This window comes from Marmota marmota, unplaced genomic scaffold (genome assembly GCF_001458135.2).
Source record: "Marmota marmota marmota unplaced genomic scaffold, marMar, whole genome shotgun sequence".
In the NCBI taxonomy this organism is placed as follows: domain Eukaryota; kingdom Metazoa; phylum Chordata; class Mammalia; order Rodentia; family Sciuridae; genus Marmota; species Marmota marmota.
The window spans coordinates 6058395-6076408 of NW_026000136.1; the positions used below are offsets into that span (position 1 = coordinate 6058395).

At 56.5% G+C, this 18014-nt stretch overlaps 1 protein-coding gene across 1 annotated transcript in view; it reads right to left on the reverse strand.

Annotated features, from left to right (window-relative positions):
• Elfn1 (extracellular leucine rich repeat and fibronectin type III domain containing 1) overlaps window positions 1-18014 on the reverse strand; it is a 59930-nt gene that overhangs the window by 22259 nt on the left and 19657 nt on the right. The window contains exon 2 of the mRNA XM_048785184.1: window positions 5167-5312. The gene's annotated coding sequence lies outside the window, so the exon portion shown is untranslated. The remainder of the gene's footprint in view (window positions 1-5166; window positions 5313-18014) is intronic.

Sequence of the window (18014 nt, forward strand, 5' to 3'; positions counted from 1 at the left end):
CTTCAGACACGAGGCCCAGCCGGCCTGGGGCACCGCAGACACAGCCGGCCAGTGCAGGAGAGGCCACCGGGCACTTGCCCTGAGGCTGGCCCAGCCCCTGGCCCCTAAGGACCCCAGGCATCATCCGGGCCTCACCCCCGCAGATGCCGGCCCCCCCGGGTGGTGCTGTGTCACTGGACCACCCCAGCCGCAGGGGGACCTGGGGACAGATGGAGGCCAAGACAGGATGCCACACAGGGGCCCGGGTGCAGGGGTGGGGGGCAGGGCTGAAGAAGAGGCACAGCAGGGGCTCTGGTGCCTCCAGATGCCACCCGCTCCCTTCATCAAGGAGACCCAGCCAGAGCTGCCCCAGCCCCAGCTCGCCAAAGAAGAGCACAGAGAGGGTAAGCAACTTGCCTCAGATAGAACAGCCGCTTAGCAACGGGCCTCGAGTTGGACCTGGGCTGGGACAGGTCTCCTGCACGGGGTGCCAAGGACAGGGCCAGAGCCAGAGGGGGGGCAGGCGTGGAGGGGAGGAGCCAGCCCAGGTGGAAGGAAAGGTCCCTGGTAGTGACAGCCCTGTAGGGTCCCTGGCCAGGGGAAAAGGGTCTCTGGCAGAGAGGCCCAGGCAGGGCCACAGCTGCAAGGGGCACTGTCCCCACTAATGACATCACAGGAACCACAGCGTGAATCCTCTGAGGAAATACAAAGACCAACGCAGCCCTGGGGTAGCAGGGGGAGGGAGGGGCCAGAGGGCAGCGCTGCTGGACCTGGACGCTCTTGCAGGGACTCTGGGTCTGCAGGGAGGGGACATGAGGAGACTGAGGCAGGGGCTGCCCCGGGGTGGGGACTCGTGGGCAGGAGAAGTGTGGGGTGGAGGGAAGAAGAGGGGAGGATGTAGCTAGGGGCAGGGAGAACTTGGAGGACGCCATGACTCAGCTCACAAATGCCATCATGGACCTTGCGCGTGCGCCATGCATTTAGTAGACACCAAGCAGCTGCGTGGCAAATGGGTGAAGTATTTGGAGAGCAGACCTCGTGGGCAGGAGAAGGGGCTCGGTGCCCCCTGTTGTCTTCTGGATAATAAGGAACAGACTTAGCTGGCAAACACCCTTCTCCTTTGTCTCCTGTAGCTCTTTCTCATCTTGGACACAGATACAATGGCTGGAGTGCAGCAGCCACCTTGAGACCATGAGGACAAATGCTACCAATGATACAACAGGAAGGTACAAAGAACCTAAATCATTGACAACATCCCAAGGCTGTGTGCCAACTCCCCTGTCACCCTCTTTACATGAGAAAAATAAAACACGCCCCCTGGGGTGCAACCACACAGTGGTTGGGTTTCTGTCTTATATGCCAAATCCAATCCCTCACTGACAAGGTATAAAATAACGCTGGATTGTTTTTATTAGAAAGTTACTCTCAATTTAATTCTTTTCGATGTTCCTGATTACATCAAAAAGAAAGCCTCATATCGGGGTTGGTGAGTCTTGAACACCTCTGTACACTTGCTGTTCTTCCTCTCTCTCTCTTTGTTTTTAATAAAGCAATAGCAGACCTCGGGCTCCCAGCCTCCCCCCCGGGCTATAGCATCCGACTAGAATTTAATAACATTGTTTTCTTTCCACTGAATTTATTTTTATGATTATGCATTCTATTTATGGCAAGGGAGCCTTGTTGGCAATTTGTGTAGTGCTATAAAGCTTCCTTTTAAAATAAATGTATTTAAGTTTAAAAAAAAATAGATTGATTTAGAGAGAGACTGTCAGAACCAGCCGGAAGGGAGGAGGGGTCTGTGAGGGGACGCCCCAGCGGGGACGTGGGGTGGGAGACGGCACGACGGACCTTCAGCCCTGGGCGGGGGTGGGGAGGTCAAAACAGCCCCGTGGCATTCTGGGGGCTGCATCTCTGCCGTCCAGGGGCTTGTCCAGCCTGGAGAGGGGAATGGCTTCTCCTGGGCCTGGAGGTTCCTAGTAGGCCCAGGGTCAGAGTCGTGGTCATGGGCTGGGCGATTGGGCAATGAGCTGTGGGTGGGGGGTGGAGCTGTCCTGGCCACCAAGCTGCTAAGTCAGAGTCCCAGGCTCCTTCCCAACCGCCTGTGAGAGGCAGGACTTCCAACGCGGGCTCCAGAGCGGTGACCTTTTGCTAATTAGCCTGGGCTATTTGCTCTGCAGCCGCCGGCTGATCTCTGGTCAGCAGCTCAACAGGCCAACCCCGGCCTGTCACCCAGGGCCCTGCTGCGGGGCGGGGGAGGGGCGACACGGGAGCCTGTGCTGGTGGCCTTGGGCAAGTCGCAGGACACCCGCAGGGAGTGGCATCATCCCTGTTTCTCAAAGGAGACCCAGAGGCCCCACAGAGCCCTGCTCCACCTCCATCCACACCTGCCTCCTCCTGTCTGTCTGTCTGTCTGTCTTGCTGTCTCACACCTTGGCTTGTCCCTCTGTCCCTGGTGCTGAACACAGGGTCCATCCAAGGTCCCCTGAGGTCAGTGGAACGCAGAAGCGTCCCCTCCGGATTCTTAGTCATTGCTTCAATGACAGCAGCCTTGGTGGCACGGGGAGGAGGAGGGAGGGGACAGGAGCCCAGAAACTTTCCTCCCGATGACGAAGCGGTGCATCTAGTGGGGACCCTGGAAACAGTGCGTCCCACCCCCGGGTTCCTGAGGAAGCCCTGGCAGAGCCACACGGCCATCAGACCCCGCCGCGGGGGCCGCGGTGCCATCTGCTTCGCCACCTGCCTTGCCAGGTAGCTGGGCTGGGGAACGTCCCTCCATTCAACAAGCGTCGGCCACCTGCCAGGCTCGGGAGGCGCGGCGCAGCACAGCGCGGCCAGGAGGGAGGAAAGCAGGAGCCCTGGGCACCCACGGATGTCCCCGTCACCCCCTTGTCCAGGGCAGCTCCTGATTCCACCAATGCCCACCTCGAAGGAGGGACACACCAGCCCTTGGACAGACTGACAAGTTGGAAGTGGAAAGTGACTTGTCCCAGGTCAGCAGAGTGGATGGAGACAGCCGGGCCTGGGAGAGGGGAAGTGACCCTGGGGGAGGGGCCAGGCGGGCGGGTGCAGCCAGCAGGATCCCGCCTGCCTGCGCCACCTCGCTGGAGGCCACCCAGCCTGAGGTCAGCCGCCCCCAGCTGCCCACCTCCCTGACCTCCACTCTCCCCCAGTCCCATCTCCTGCTAGAGCCACATCCCACCACGGCCTGGGGCTTATCTGGATGCCTGGGGGTCTCCGAGGACCAGAGTGGCCAGAGCTGCTGCCCCTCCCTCTGTCCTGGGGACACTGGGCGCCTGCTGTCTGCCTCCCAGGGAGCCTGGATGCAGAGGCAAGTCCCCACCTGGGTCTGGCTAATGGCAGGTGCTCCACGGGAGTCTGAAGGGTGACCTAAGGGACCTGGTGGATTCACGGTGCCCCTGCCAGTCCCTGGGCGACACCCCCCTTCACTCTCCCTGGCCCCTTGGCCTGGGCTCAGCTGTTCTCCAGTGCGGATTCCTCTCCAGCTGAGGATGGTCACCTCCCCCAAAAGGACTCCCCATCCCCAGCCCGAGAGACACCTCCCAGGGGGTCCAGGCGCAGGTTTGGTCTTGGGGTACTTTGCTCCTGGAATGGGAAGGTACTCCCCGATCTGGCTCATCGCCCCGTACTCCCTGGTGGAGCACTCAGCTCAGAGGTCCCTGCTGATGTGGGGCGGGAAGGAAAGGCTGCGGAGGCAGGGGCACGTCTCCTGCCCGGTGACACCCCGGTGGCCGGCACCAGGGCAGACGCTTGCTCACTCCCGTACCCTTGTGCAAGAGAAAGACTGGGAGCCGGAGCCGGAGACCCATGCCCAGACCAAACCACTGGGACCCCCTGTGGGCCTCAGTTTCTCCACCTGTAACATGAGAGTGGCGTGGCCGACCCTGGCGGCCTCTCCCACTGGAGATGGCCAGGCCCCGCGAGGCCCCTGAATAACTTCACTAGCCATTGGAGCAGGGGGCTCGAAGTCCGCTGGGACCCTCCCCAGAGCCAGGTCCACCCTGTCTTCTGAGAAGTCTGGTGGCCATTTGACACCAGTAGAATAGGCACATCTAGGAAGAGTCGAGATGCCTGTGTTCCCCATGTGATCAGAGAGAGAGCCCCGCAAAGTCCCGAACCCCTTTCTCTCACTGGCCTTTAAAACCGGCCTTGAGTAAACCCTGGGTCACTTTAAACAAATGCAAAACCCGGCAACGCTCAGTCCTGAACGCAGAGGCAGCCACCCACTGAGAAAACCCAGAGCTTAAAATCCAAAATTTCCAAATGGAAATGGGTACAGTGGCGCACACCAGTAATCCCAGCAACTCGGGAGGCTGAGGCGAGAGGATCTCAAGTTCAAGACCAGTCTGAGCAACTGAGCCGCAAGATAAAAAAATAAAAAAGGCTGAGTGGAATGTGGTTCAGCGGTAGAGAGACCCTGGGTTCAATCCCCAGTGCCCAAAAAAAAAAGCACTACATTATTTCCCAACAGCACCTCCTCCTGGTCACGTGAGGTATGACGACACAGCTCTGCAGGACCACACACTGAGCCAAAGCACCTGCATCTGAGCTCAATCTCAGTCCAGAACTGGGCAAGCAAGACCACCAGGAGGAAGTCAAAGTCCAGTTGCCTGAGAGGCAGCCCATGGGATTGCGGTAAATGAGCCCACCCCACCACCTGCCACCTGCAGGCAAGACTCTCAGCAGGCACTCCCCAGCAGGGCCTGGCCTAGCACTGGACGGAGCCTGCAGACCCAGCCCCTGTCCCTCCGGGAGGCACTGTTGCATCCAAGAACCTGCCTTGGGTTCAGGATGAAGCCACGTAAACCTTGTCACCCAGGCCATACCACGTGACTCCACATGCACATCAATCTCAGGGCTGTCCTGGCTCGTCAGGGGGCATTGTGACAGGCCCCCAGCAAGGCCACCACCTACTTGGACCCCTTCCAGCTCCCCGACACCCCCAGCTGCTCTTGCCCACTCCTGAGGCAGCCCCTCTGCCCTCGCCCACCTGCAGGGACAGCCACCTCTGACCAGGATTCAGTCCCTGAGCAATACTTCTTCCTGAAGGACATTTGGCTTGGCTTCGTCCCCTTCCGGGACTGCGCCAGCCCAGGGCCTACCTCACAGCCCCTAAGGAGGCGGCCCTGACCCCTTGTCGAGCACGTGATGAGCAAGACTGTCCCTTACCTGTGGGTCAGGGCCCGTCAGCCACCCAGCACAGCTGAGGAGTACAGACGAGTGGACTCGTGCCTGCAGGGGTCACGGGCATCTTCTCCTGGCTTCAGGACACAGAAGGACAATGGCTGGACAAACGGTCGCCAAGGCAGTGCCCACTGTGGAGAGACAGAGGAGAGGTCTGAAGCGCACACCCACGGTGGCTTCAGCCTGTGGAAGGTCCTGCCTGTCAGAGCCACCAGACGCTGGTCCCCTGTGCACTTTACTGCTGTGGTTATGCCTCGATGACAGGAGAGAGCAGGGGACTTCTTGCTGCACCAGGGCCCTCGGGGCAGAGGCACAGACAGCTGATCTGAGGCAGCAGCTGGGCTGCAAGGCACCCAGGAGCAGGTGGTCACCACACCAGTTCCATCCTTGGCCACTCTGCTGTGGCCCAGGGGTTGGTCACCTTCTGGGCTGCAGTCCTGGAGGCTCTGGGAACCAGCCTAGTGGGGACATTCAAGGCTCCCTGTGTCCCCTGATTCACTTGACCTCCATGAGATGGAGGCCAGTCTGGCTAAGCAATGACCCTGGGGAGCTCACCAGCCCTGGGGTCCCAGAAGGTCCCTCCCCACCCCAGGGCACCTGCTGCTTGGAGGCAGGACACCAATGCCAACCAGACCATCCTGAATGCAGGAGAAAATGAGGAGAGAAATGGCAGCCTCAGGCCAGGGCCCAGCATGGACAAGTGCTGAGACGCCTGGTCTGCCCAAGGTGACATGTCCACCCCAGGCAGCCTCTCATTCCACTCTCTGGTCCCTGGGAGGTGGCACTCCACCCCTGTTTTGCAAATGGAGACACTGAGACTGCGCAGAGGAATCCTTTTCCCCAGGGTCACACAGCTTGGATGTGGTGACAGAGCCACATCGTGGACAAGGCCGGGTCCCAGGTGTGATGCCACCACTCTGAGCTCTTGGTGAATGAAGATGCTGAAGGGCCGGGTGGAAGGTGCCGCAAGTAGAGGAGGACAAGTGACCAGAGGAGGTGGCATCTGCAGGACAAGGCCTTTGCAGGTGGTGCAGGGTGGGCGGGGCCCTGTGCTGCCCACAGCAACCCTCCGCGGGGCGGGAGCCACCAGCCCAGGCCTGCCCACGCCCACCCCACCAGGGCCAGGCAGGAGCCGGGCTGAAGGCAGGCGAGGAGGAGAACCTGTCGCCGGAGGAAGTGTGCGTGTGTGCAAATAGAAGAGTGACTGGCATGTAATTACCTAAAATTGTTGGTTAGAAGCGGATGTAAATAACCAAAAAATATGTGGGGAAGTGGGGGGAATGTTCATCAATTAGAGCTAATTACTTAACAGCTAATTCAAATAATAATGGACTGTATTTGAATATGCTAATGAGGCTAAACCTGTCTTGGAAAAGGTAATTGAAATAAAAACAGCAGGAGGTTCCAGGCTGAGATGGAGCCTGGGGACCCAGGCCCAAGGGCTTCCTCCCCAGGATCCCCTGCGAATGGACGTTGGACACAGGGCACTGACTGGTCCTCCGCCGGGTCCAGCAGCCAGGGACGCCCAGGGGAGGGCAGGATGGTGGAGGCCTCGTGCAGAGCCCCACTTTACAATGACGTTGAGTTCAGAGAAAATGTGGGAGGCCCTACCCCAGACACCGTGTCCAGCTCTCTGACTTTCCAGGGAAGCAACAAGGGCCTGCGCCCGGGAGCCACTAAGCCAGGCCAGGCCACCGGGCAGGTCCGGGGCCGCTGGTCCCTCCCCGGCTGTGCCAGTTCTGCGTGGCTTACACCCAGTGAGGGGTGCTGAGCCCAGGTCAGGCTCTTGTCCCGGAGCACACACGGTGAGCACACACCAGTGCACACATGCATGTGGACACGCAGACACATGCATGTGTGGGCACACACAGGAGCACGCCTGCACACACGTGCACACACTCACAGCTGCTGCTCGGCACACCTGGCCTGAGCATCCAACGTGTCTCTCAACCCTGAGCTTGAGTGCAGCATCTTGCCAGGACCCCCAGGGGGCTGAGCAGGAGGCCACTCGGCCAGGGCGAGGCTCAGGCCCATGCAGGGACGCGCTAGGGAGCCGGGCAGGTGGGGGTCTCTGGGACTGTGCTCTGTCTCCACAGGAAGGCAGGTGACTCAAGGTGGCTTTAAGTTGGCACTCATATTACCACCAGAAACCCACGCGTCCGAAGGGCCTGCGTCAGTAACAGCTGCGTGGACGTGCTGTGGACGTGCTGGTGGGGGGCGGAGGGGGGGAGCTCAGTTGAAGTTAAAGTTGGGAAACCAGCCACCGCGGCCCTGGGGGCTGTTCTGGGGCGGAGGCAGCGCCCCGTCTGCATCTGGCACGGATCCAGGCAGCCCAGGAGGTGGAGCTGCTGGGACCACAGGGCCACAGGGCGTGAGGTGGCACCTGTAGGCACTGGGATAGGACTGGCCTTTGAGCCACACCACCTGCTGGGGTGCCCCTAACAAGCTCCGGAAAGCTCCCCACCCCGCTTTGGTTTCCCCTGACCTCAGAGGCCACCTGGGCTGCAGAGGTGACCATTGAGGACGCCCTGGAAATAACACGGTTGTGTGTGTGTTACTGGAGGTTGAACCTGAGGCCCTCTGCCACAGTGGTACATCCCCAGCCCCCTTTATATTTTCAACACAGAGTCTAACTAACTAAGTTGCCAGGCTGACCTTTAACTTGAGATCCTCCTGCCTCAGCCTCCTGAGCACCTGCGATCACAGGTGTGCGCCACCACACCCGACAACACACACACAGGTTTCTCTATGATATCTGGGGACTCATCAGGCCCCCCAAGACCATGGGCGGACTCTAAATGCCTAGAACAGATGGGGAAATTTGCCGATGAGAACGAAGGCCCAATCCCATCAACTCAATGGCCATGGGTCAGGTGGGGCCGGGACAGGAACCAGGGGTTCCCATTACACAGAGGGGTAAACTGAGGCTCTCGGGGGCCAGACTGCACAGCTGGTAGGCGGGAAAAGGAAGCCAGGGCTCCAGTGTCGGGCACCCACTGTGCGCAGCAGGGAGAGGCCCGGGCAGCACACACACGGGCAGCCACACACGATGCAGAAGCAGCACTCCATTGCTGCCTGGAGGCTCCCAGGGGCCTCAGAAGTGGGGGCACCCCAGTCTCCTCCTTCTGCCAGGACGGGGAACAACTCATCGACTTGCAAATGTCCGGGTAAGAGGGGTGGGAAAAACCGACAGCGCCCAAACTTGACATTTGCATTTCAAACACTTATATCAGCAAAACAAATAACAGTAATTATACCATTTGCATATTTTGTGCAATGATTGTTTAGCGAGGTGGGAGGAGGGGGGCCTGCTGATGCCAGCAGTCCGGCCTCCCGCAGCTGTGCCACCCCGCCCCAGGATGTCGCCACCACCTCCCACCCTGCCCGCCTGGCCCTGTGCTGACCCCTAGGACCTGCCCACCTGGGGCCGGGCTCTGGCTCCTCCAAGCTCAGCCCTTAGACACTGACGTCTCCCCCAACACGTCCCTCCCTGTCGCCCAGCAAGTCCCGCCTTGGGCCTCTGCGCTGGCGGGCTCCCTGCCTGGGAGCCTCTGTCCCATATTTGCATTTATCCAGCTGGCTCCTCACCACTCACAGTCCAGCTACTGGTCACCCGCTCCGCCACTCCAGGAGCTCCACCAGGCCAGAAGCCGACCTTGAGTCCTGTTGGACAGGGCTGAGGCTTCACTTGGGATGGAGCCCACCAGTCCTGGCTCTGCCACACAGTAGGTCTTCAGCGAATAGCAGGTGCTCTGACCCAAGTTCCTGCCTGCTTTCCACTGTGTGCTGGACACTAAGCCGCTGAGGATGTCCAGGCCTGGCATGTCCATGCCTCCCAGGGATGCATGGTGGAGGGGTCCCCAACTCACAGACGTCTTCAGGGGGATATTGAGTTGAGGAGGAGGAGTCAGGTGGGAGAGGTGGGCTGGTGAGCTCATCTCCCCCACACCCACCCGTTACCTCCAGAATCCCAAGCCAACCCGTGCTGTGGTGCGAGGGGCTTCCTGGGCATCCAGGGTGACCCACACCAGGGCTGGCTGTGGCTGTTCTTGGGGGGCCTCAGGCAGGTCTCCAGGCCCCATCCACCTTCCTTCTCTGGGCACAGGGACTCCACAGCACCAGGGACCTGGTTGAGACCCACTGGCCACTCATCTCCCTGCCCTCTTGGCCACAGATGGTCTCTGTGCCACAACCTGTTGGGCAGACTTTGAATACAGTGTAAATGTCCCAGGGAAGGCCATGGGCAGACCCTCAGGAATTAGCCTGTCCAAGACGAGGAGCTAGGCCCTGTTGGTGGACAGGACATTGGGCTGTGTCCCCAGGAGGCTCAGAAGGGGCTGTCCAGGGAAAGCCTGTTGGCCAGGCCCTGGGAGGGGTGAGGGTGGGGGAGCAGAATCCAGCAGCCAATGTGAGCACAGCGTAAGTGGACGACACTGTCTATGGTTTGTGCCCGAGTCGCTGTGTCTAGGTGTGACCAGGTGTATACAGAGGGTCTGGTTGCAGATGTGCATGTGTGTCCATGCAGGCGTGTGAGGGTGCATGTGTGTGCTCGTGTGTAAGCACATATGTGTGTGTGTATTACAGTCATCTCCAAGCCGCGCCGATCCTTTTGCCTGGGTCAGGGACAAAGAGACCTCTCACCACCCAGTCTGGGGAAAGGAGGGACAGATTCAGCCCCCTCAGAGCTGGGGAGGGAGCTGGGCCCATGTGCCAGTTCCCCACCCCCATCACAGCTGGTCCAGGGTCCAAAACCCAGAAACAGCCGCACTAGGATGCAGGCCCCATCTCTGAAGGAGGATCCTCCCAGACAGCAACAGTGCAGGGCCCCCAGTGCCATGCGACTTGGTGGGTTGTCTTGCTGAACCATCCCCAAGCCCCTTGAGGTGGGAACAACAGTACTGTTATCCCGCTTTTCCGATGCAGAAACGGAACCTCAGAGAAGTGATGTCACTCGCCCAAGGTCTCACAGAAGAGCTGGGGTTTGTCCTGAGCCCGCCTGGCTCTTGTTTTCTGCAGGACATGTCCTCAGCTTGTCTGCTCTAGGGACAGCATTAGACCCCCACCCCCACCCCACTGCACAGATAAGAAACTAAGTCTCAAACACTAAGAGGTACCTGGGGTTCCAGGGAGGTGACCAAGCTGGGGTAACAGTGCTCTGCTTTGGATAAGCTCAGGCAAAGCAGCCATCAGGACTGTCCCAGTGGTAATGAGGCTCCACAACCCCGGAGCTGGCAGCCCAGGATGCCACCTCCCTCCTTCCTTTAATCTCTCCCTGCTCAGCACAGACCTGGGAAGACAGACCCTAGAGACTCCGGAAGTGCAAATGAGGCCCCTTCCCCTGGTAAACTGCAAGTGGCAATTAACTCCTCACTTCCCATCCCACGGCCCCACCAATTCCAGACGGAGTAAAACGGTTAAATATGAAATATTAAGCCATTAAAAAAAAAAAAAGCCGGATGAAAACAGAATCCAATACTTATCAGGCCTCAGGAGAGAGACAGGCTTTCCAAGCTCAGAAGGAATAGAATAAGTGGTAAAAGAAAAGAGAAGCCGATTTGACCAAATAAAAACAAGAAGGAACACTGAAAAAAATGACAAAAATGGGAAACATTTGTGGTGACTGTGGGCGGGGAAGGATAACTGTCTTCACTGTGTAGAGGACACATTCAAACTGATTAGGGAAGCGCCAGCAACCGTCACCTGATGAACAGATAAACTCAGCCTCTCACCTCATCAGGGAGAATTGCAGATTTTTACAAAATACCGTGAGATACCAATCGTGCTCATCAAATAAACAATGACCTAAACAACAGCGACAGCAAAAAGACAAAGCAAAACCGAAGGTAACATCCAGGGCAGCACAGTGCTGGTGAGGTGTGGTGATTTGGCCCAATTCTTCTGCAAAGTCATTTGTCAAAAGAGAAATCGATGCGCCTCACTTACAGCAGTCAACACACATAATGCTGAAACTAAAGCTCTTCCTTTGAGATCAGGAACAAAGCAAGGACACACTTGCTAGGAGCACTTCTGTTTGAAACTACACTAGTGATCTGAGCCACTGCAGTAAGGCAAGAAAACGAAATTCTAAGACTCAGAAAAGAAAGAATAAAACTCTGGGCATTCACAGATCTGGTTGTGTACATAAAATTCAAAAAGAAGGTGAAAATTATAATGATTAATAAGAGCTTCTTTGGGGTTCTAGATGGAAAATCCACATACAAAGGCCTGCTGTGTCTCTATACATCTGCAATAAGTAAAAAATACACATTGATTTTAAACAGTCAAGACTCTCCAAATTGATCTATAGATTCTATTCAATCCTAATGAAAATATGTGTGTGTGTTTGTGTGTTGTTCTCTCTCTTTGTGAAATTTGACAAATCAATTCTAAAATTGATAGGGAAGGGTAAAGAGCCTAAATAAAAAGAGCATAGTTGAGTGGTGCTCTTACTTTACCGTGGAATTATAATTGGATATAAAGCTATGGTAATTAGTAAAGGATTAGGTGAGTGAACCCTTGAACCACACAGAAAACCTGTGACCCAGGCCTTGGTGTAACAGAGGAGATACAATGTATCAATAGGAAAAGGGGAGAGTTTTCAATACATTAGATGTCTTTATGCGGAAAAGGCAATCGAACCCCTTCCTCACACCATGTGTTAAATCAATCCAGGTTGAGTATAGACCTAAATGGGAAAAGAACTGTACATTTTCTTCTCAAATACCTTTTTGTGTGTGTGTGTGTAATTGTAGATGCACAATACCTTTATTTATTTATCTTTATGTGGTGCTGAGTCTCAAACCCAGTACCTCACACATGCAAGGCGAGTAGTCTACCACTGAGCCACAACCTCAGCCCCCCCCCCCACAGCTGTACATTTTCAAAGATAATATGGGAAAATACATTGATGATGTGGGGGCATGGAAGGATTTCTTCCCACCCTTGCAAGACACCACAATAATTAAACAAGGAGAAGTCTGGAAGGGGCCCACCAACATCCAAGTGGCCATGAGACCCCATCCAAGATGCTCAACTGCATTATGCATCAGGGAAATTCAAATTAAAAAGATAAGATGCAGGAATGTGCCGGCTGCTGCAAACCTGAGGTCTACCATGGTCCTGGGGTGGGGTTGGGGTAAGAAAGTGTGGAGCCACAGGGACACATGTGCTGCTCCAAGGGCAAGGGTTTCAGGGTTGCTTTGGGACACAGTTTGGCATGAGGCTGCACGCACCTGAGACCATGGGGAATGAGCCTCAGAGAGACTCCACGGTGTGCAACAGAGAGGGCCCCTCATGGCCCTGACTGCACCAGCCCATGATCTTGCCTACAATGGAATGTTCTGCAAGGAAACAAGCAGGTGCCACTCATTGGGGTCAGATAATGTTGACAGAAAGAACGAGGTTAGAAAAGAATATGCACGTGATGATTACATTGAGGTGGAGTCCAGAAACGGGCAGCTGGATATACCGGATATACCGTTTGGAGATGCTCGTTGCTCTGACCAGGGAGGAGAATGCCCCAGGCTCCCGGGCGGGTCTCCCCTCCACGGGGGTCCCACAGCTCATCCACACAAGGTCCCTAAGGACTCCTTCCCTTCTGCATATACAGCACACACTACTGTATGCATCACTGCCACACACCTGACAGTCCACAATGTCCTCCTCCTGAGAATGCATCATAGGAAAATAATCCCAGAGGGTGGAAAGAATGAGTGTGTGGCCAAAGAGTGCCATTGCCATTTGGTATAGAAGAGAGAAAAAAAACTGAAAACCACCAAAGTGTTCCACAGCAGAATGATGAAATCCACCATGCACCCCCTTCTTATTAACTATTGCACAATCACTTTAAGGACATTAAGGCATATATTGCAACTTGGAAACTATTTTTTGGGCTTTTTTTTTTTTTTTTTGGTCTTTTGTTGTTGTTTTTTTTGGTACCAGAGATTGAACCCAGGGGCACTTGGCCACTGAGTCACATCCCCAGCCTTATTTTGTATTTTATCTAGAGAAGGGTTCTCACTTAGTGCCTCACTTTTGCTGAGGCTGGCTTTGAACTCTCGATCCTTCTGCCTCAGCCTCCCCAGTGGCTCGGATTATAGGCATGGGCCACTGCACCCAGCAACTTGGAATCTTTTAAGATCAGTGAATGAGCAGACCCTATAAGTCCATTCCCAGCACAGAGAGAGAAGAGCACATATCCTCAAATCACAGGCACAAGGATGTTTTAGCGACACTGTTCGCAGTAGCCCACCTGAATGCCCTGAATACATAAGCCACCTGAATGCCCCTGGTGGAGGAGGTGGAGTCAGCTGGGGGATGTCCCTTCCATGAAGCTAAAGCAGCACTCTTGCAACTTGCAGGGAGAATGAACTTCACCGTGAACCGTGCAGAAGGAGCCAGACCATGAGCACGCACTAGGATCCATTTCCACAAGGTGCCAAGCCAAGGGAACTTTTTGATGCCCTTAGAAGCCAGGAGCAGGGACTTGAAGTAGCTTTGGGAATTGGATTTGTTCTTTTTCTAGATTTAGGTTCTAGTTACACCTTGTGAAAAAAAAAAATTTGCCAAGCTGTACACTTAGGACCTGTGAACTTTTTTTTTTTGTATGCAGAAAAAATTCACAATTTTAATTCTTTAAAAGTTTTTCTTCAAGGGTGGTACAAACCCTGGAACAAACTGACCCTTAAAGAAGAAAAAGGGGAGGAGATGGTTCTGAAGCTCCTCTGGATGGGCAGCCACAGTTTATATTTCCTTTTAGTATTTTCTTAAGTGAAAAAAACAATCATGTATTATACATATAATATATATTTGTACATATATATATATATACACTATATATATGGCTCTTGAAATTAAAAAAGAAAGTATGCATATATATATTGCATATAATATATATTATATTGCATATAATATATATATAATATATATGCATCTTTCAATGCCAGGCAATATAGTCTTGGTAGTAATTAGCATTTGGTGGCCCGAGATGGCACAGTGCTTTGGATGCTGTGGAAGAATCACACTGGAGCTAGCGATGCCTGGGGACCCCTCACTCCACCCGTCCTCATGACGGCAGCCCAAACAATCACTCCTTGCCCCACCAGGAAGCTGATGTGCTAATTTGCTTAGGCAAGTCACAGAGAGCTCCCCCAGTGAGCCGCGCAAGGCAGGAGAAGAAAATTGTTGCAGAGGGGTGGCGGGAATATTCCGAAGGCATTAACCTGACGAATTGTAGGTAAGAGCTGTAAATTTGATAAGTGCTTATTAGAAATATGAAAATGAGGCTTGAAATTTGCTTGTTTGCCTGAAATGAAGGCTGAGGTTTCCTTGGACTCTAATTGGCTCCAAATCTGGTGAGATGCTCAAATGCTGGCACGAAATAAAAGAGACATCTATACAGATGCAAGACATCCCCAAGACTCGGACTGCCCGGAGCACACTAGGACACTCCCTGGGTACAGGAAGGACAGTCACCGATGCCTCTTCCTTCTGCATCCCACTGGCTCTGGCTCCTCCCTGCTGCACCTGATGGGCCAGCTCTTGCCCCAACAGCGGGGACACCTGTTCCTCTCCCCTCTTCCAGCAATTCCTGAGCCAGCCTCTGTTTTCACCCTGATCCTGGCCAGGGTGACGGTGACAATGGGCGTGTTTGTGGAGCACTCACTACACGCCCGACCTTATTCCTCATCTCTCCACACTCCAACCCCAAGAATCTGCAGAGGTCGTCACAGACCCAACACACAGAGGAGGAAACTGAGGAGCAGAAAGTCACCTGCCGGAGATTCGAAACTGTCACCCTGCTCCCAACAGGACGGTGGCCTTGGGAGGAGCCTTGTGTTCCACTCTGCAACCCTGTCCTGCTGAATGCAGCAAAGGCTGACCATGTTCTAGACAGGCAGGGGTAAGGGAGGTGGATTTCCAGAAAGAGGGCAGGGGCCAGAGGCGGGATCACCCTTGGGCCTGAAATCATACTGGACATGTGGAATGGTTTGGGCAAAGGTGCTTCTGGGGTGCGGTTCTCTCACACTGAACCCCGTGGATGGATGGGAACCAGGGCCAAACTCCAAACACGGGCCACCCAGGCCTGCGCTGGCTGCTCCAGGACCGAGCCAGCGGGGTCAGCCTGCAGGTGTCTGTCCCTCCTGGAGGGGCAGGGGGCAGTGGAAGCTGAGAGAAGAGAGGGGCTCCCTCCTGCACACACCCCTCTGAGAGCCTCAGCACCCCTGGAGGGGCACCGGGGCAGAACCATCACAGGACTGACCTGAGTCAGTCTTCTGCTGGCCAGGGGCAGGAGAGGTCTCAGCAGCGGGCAGCACGGGCTTGAGGCCCTCCCCGCTCCTTTCTGGAGCCTGACTTGGCATCTCTCCTGCCAAGGGAGAGATGGGGCTCTCTCTGCCCTGCATCTCCACCATCTCTGACCCTGCTGAGAAGCCCAGGTCTGGGAGGACATGACTTCTCCGAGGTCTCCAGGTGAGGAAGGAGCAGCTCGGCCCGGGGAGGTCACCTCCAGGTTGCTTCTTCTGCAAAGCCCCTCCAGCCTGCTCCACCCAGAGGAGCCGCTGTCCCGGCTAGTGCGTGGCCCTTGGTCATTTCCCAGCGAGGCCTTCTCCTTCCGTCACGGGGGAGGCCCAACAGCATTTGCCAAGTGAACAGCTGGCCAGTGAATGAACGTGGGACCGTTCAGCCAGAATGCACCTGGCTCTACAAGTCGGGAGGAGGCGCCCCCTCCCTGCCCCTGGGCAGGATGCAGCCCAGGCCTGGGTCCACACCTGCCCTGGGTTCAGAGGACTCCCTCTCCCAGGGGCATCTCAGCCCCAGGGTGCAGCAGGGGGGGGCAGAGGCCGGCTTGAGGAGGTGGGGGAGGGCAGGAGCACAGGATTCCCCCGGCAGGACCCTTGCAGCGCCAGGCAGTTCTAGAGCGCTGCCGCAGACCCTCCCCAGGCCTGTGGAGACCACCGTCTTGTCCCAAGACATGTGTCTGGAGCAGCAGGATGAGCACCTGAGAGGGTGTCAAAGTGCCTTCTCCAGCACTGGGCTGCGCATCCACTTTTGCAGGGAGTGGAGTTTGTCCCCGCTGGGCTGGGGCACCTGGTGGCCCTGCTGCTGCTCTGGATATCAGGGTGTGATGGGTCCCCTGTCCTACGGCTTCCTTGTCCTGAGACGATTCTTCAGCCAGTCCAAAGAGAAGCTCCAGTGTGGACCCGTGTGCCCCCAAGACAGCTGTCGGGGGACAGCTAATGATCTGGTGAGGAGCTGTCAGCCACCCTCAAAGCCAGGCAGTCCTTGCCGGGAGCAGTCAGGCCAGCCAGGCACATGATGGTGACATCCCCGCATCTGAGGCTCATGCCTCATGTCCTTGCTCCTGCAAGGGACTTGGCACCTGGACAGGAGAGGCTCTGGGTCCCAGGTGAGCTGACGGCTTCAGAGAGGGTTTTCCTAACTCACAGAGCGGTAAAGGGAAGGTTGGGGACCTATTTTCCAGTGTCACAGCCCATGCCTACTGGGTGACCAGTGGCCAGAGTTTCATCTTTCTAGAAGGCCTGAGAGAAACCAGGAATTCCCTCCTGGCCTCACCCCAGCCTCCCTTCAGCCGTCCTGCTCCAGCCCTTTGTGACGTCACTGCCGTTGCCATGGGAACCCTGCCAACTGAGCGAATGACTTCACAGGCAGACGGGAGGGGCCGGGCCCCGGGTCTTGCAGCAAAGATCTTTGACAATTAGCCAAATGGCAAGGGGAAGCAGGGAGCCACCTGGCAGAGAGGACCCACTGGTCCTCAGGTGACAGCATTTCTCCTCCCCGAGCCTGGGAGCTGGAGGTGGAGTTGGGGGCAGGTCCCTCCGTCCTCCATGGAGGTGGGAGAGGGAAGGGAAGGGCCGGTGTCTGCCTGGGCTGGGGGCTCACGGAAGCAGCAGCTTCAAGCCTCGATTTCCCTTCCCAGAAAGTGGGATCAAGACGACAAACGAAGGGCCACCTGCTAGTCGGTCCCACCAGGGCTCGTCAGTGCTGAGCACTGGCAGGCGGCCCAGCCAGACAGGGGTGTCCTGCTCATCCTTGCACAAATCACAGCCAGACAGGGGCTTCCGGAAGGCTTCCCCAGCCCGGAGCCTCTGCCCAGGGTCTCCGATTGGCCCGGCCACTCTGGGGAGCCATCACGTGGCTCCTGGTACCAAACGAGGGCTCCCAGACACCTGCTCTGCGCCTCACCAGGACACTGCTGGGTTGCCATGGGGACGAGCAGGAGGGGCCAGTGTGGGTGCACACAGCTGTCTGGACGCACGGAGGATGCACACGTGTGTGGATTGCAGTCCCGGGCTGTTTCGTGAGTCGGGGCACCACCGGGGTGTGACACGACTGTGCACACAGGCACCTCTGTAAGTGTGCCTCCCCTGTGCAGGAGTCTGCGTCCGTGTGAGGACCTGCAGCCGTGTGGGGGTCCCCCCGCCTACCCAAGTTCATGCTCTACGTGGTGCACACCCCCCCCCAACCCGGGCGCGGGAGGCCATCCAAGCCCTCCCTGCGGGATTTGCATACACCTGTCCGCTTGAGCACGCACATTGGGAGCCCCGACAGGACTCTGCCCTGCGTTTCCTTCCAAACCCGCCCCACTTCTTCCTGGCTCTCCTGGGCTCTCCATGCGCCCCAGTTCTCCTGAATGAAACCATACAGCTGTAAACGTCTCCAGGGCTTGGGCTCCCCACCCCCCAGGAGCTACTGGAACCCAAGAAGATGTGGAGGAAGGAAACAACGCCTGTACTCAGAGCCCAGCACCTGCCCACTGGGGGACTGACAGCACGGCACTCATTTTCTGAGACCCCCAACCCCAAGGAGGGTCG